We start from the raw sequence: 2,134 nt of genomic DNA, 5'->3' as shown, positions 1-2,134 counted from the left end.
AACATATTTCTTTAATACTCCCATGAACCTTTCGAAGGTGAACATATTGTGTAGAAATACAGGACCGAGAATGAAAATCTCTTCGACTAGGTGAACCAAGAGGTGCGTCATAATATTGAAGAAGGATGGGGGAACACCAACTCGAAACTGACAAGACATTGGATCACATCGTTCTGTAACCGTGGTAGATCTTCTGGATTGATTACCTTCTGAGAGATTGCATTGAGGAATGCACATAGCTTCACAATAGCTACTCGAACATTTTCCGGCAGGAGCCCCCTCAAAGCAATCGGAAGCAATTGCGTCATAATCACGTGGCAGTCGTGAGACTTCAGGTTTTGGAACTTTTTCTCCGCCATGTTTATTATTCCCTTTATATTGGACGAGAATCCAGACGGGACCTTCATACTGCTCAGGCATTCAAAAAAGATGACCTTCTCTTCTTTGGTCAGAGCGTAGCTGGCACGACCTTGAAACCATTCCGGATGCCGGTCATCAGGGTCTTTCAAACGTTGCTGGTCCTGCCGTGCTTCCTTTGTATCATTTGTCTTCCCATACACGCCCAAGAAGCTTAGGAGGTTCACACAAATATTCTTCGTAACGTGCATCACGTCGATTGCAGAGCGGACTTCTAGGACTTTCCAATATTCTAGCTCCCAGAATATAGATTTCTTCTTCCACATGGCTGCGTGCCCGTCAGCTCCCTTCGGAACTGATTGTCCGCCAGGACCCTTTCCAAAGATGACTTTCAAATCCTTGACCATATCAAATACCTCAGCACCAGTGCGTTCCGCAGGCTTCGGCCGGTGATCTGCCTTGCCGTTGTAATGCTTGCCTTTCTTTCTTACTGGATGAATTTTCGGAAGAAATCGACGATGCCCAAGGTACACGTTCTTCTTACAATTTGGCAAATGTACACTTTCAGTCTCATGTAAGCAGTGCGTGCATGCATTGTACCCCTTATTTGACAGTCCCGAAAGGTTACTAAGAGCAGGCCAATCGTTGATGGTTACGAAAAGCAACGCTCGTAGGTTAAATTCCTCTTTTTTGTGCTCATCCCACACACGGACACCAGGTCTGCCCCACAGCTGTAAAAGTTCATCAACTAATGGCCTTAGGTACACATCGATGTCGTTGCCGGGTTGCTTCGGACCTTGGATGAGCACTGGCATCATAATGAACTTCCGCTTCATGCACAACCAAGGAGGAAGGTTGTAGATGCATAGAGTCACGGGCCAGGTGCTATGGCTGGAGCTCTGCTCGCCAAAAGGATTCATGCCATCTGTACTTAGACCAAATCTTATGTTCCTTGCGTCAGCTGCAAAATCTTTGAACTCTCTGTCGATCTTTCTCCATTGCGTTCCATCTGCGGTGTGTCTCAACTCCCCGTCCGACTTACGGTCCTCTTTGTGCCATCGCAACAACTTGGCATGCTCTTTGTTCCTGAACAGACGTTTCAACCGTGGTATTATAGGAGCATACCACATCACCTTGGCGGGAACCCTCTTCCTGGGTTTCCCGCCCTCAACATCGCCACCAGGGTCATCGCCTCTGATCTTATAACGCAATGCAGTGCATACCGGGCATTCATTCAAATTCTCGTATTCACCGCGGTAGAGGATGCAGTCGTTGATGCATGCATGTATCTTCAGAACCTCTAAACCTAGAGGGGAGACAACCTTCTTTGCTTCGTACGTACTGGCGGGCAACTCGTTATTCTTTGGAAACATATTCTTCAACATTTTCAGCAAGTTTTCAAATGCCGAGTCAGCTACACCTGCCTGTGCCTTCCATTTCAGCAAATCCAGTGTGCAGCCCAGCTTTTTCAGACCATCATCGCATCCAGGGTACAACGACTTTCTGTGATCCTCTAACATGCGATCCAAATTCTCCCTCTCCTTTTCAGTTTCGCAGCGTCTCCGTGCATCAGCAATGGTCCGACCAAGATCATCAACGGTCTCATCACGTGCCTCTTCTTCACCTTCACCTTCACCTTCCCCTTCACCTTCCCCTTCACCTGCCCCTTCACCTTCCCCTTCACCTTCAGCATCCTCCATGAAAGTATCACCGAAATGAGCAAGATAGCTTTCATCGATGAAATCATCCCCTTCTTCATCTTCTTCCATTATAACCC

This window comes from Triticum aestivum, chromosome 6B, assembly GCF_018294505.1.
Source record: "Triticum aestivum cultivar Chinese Spring chromosome 6B, IWGSC CS RefSeq v2.1, whole genome shotgun sequence".
Classification (NCBI taxonomy): Eukaryota; Viridiplantae; Streptophyta; class Magnoliopsida; order Poales; family Poaceae; genus Triticum; species Triticum aestivum.
Note: the sequence above shows the minus strand (reverse complement) of the source record.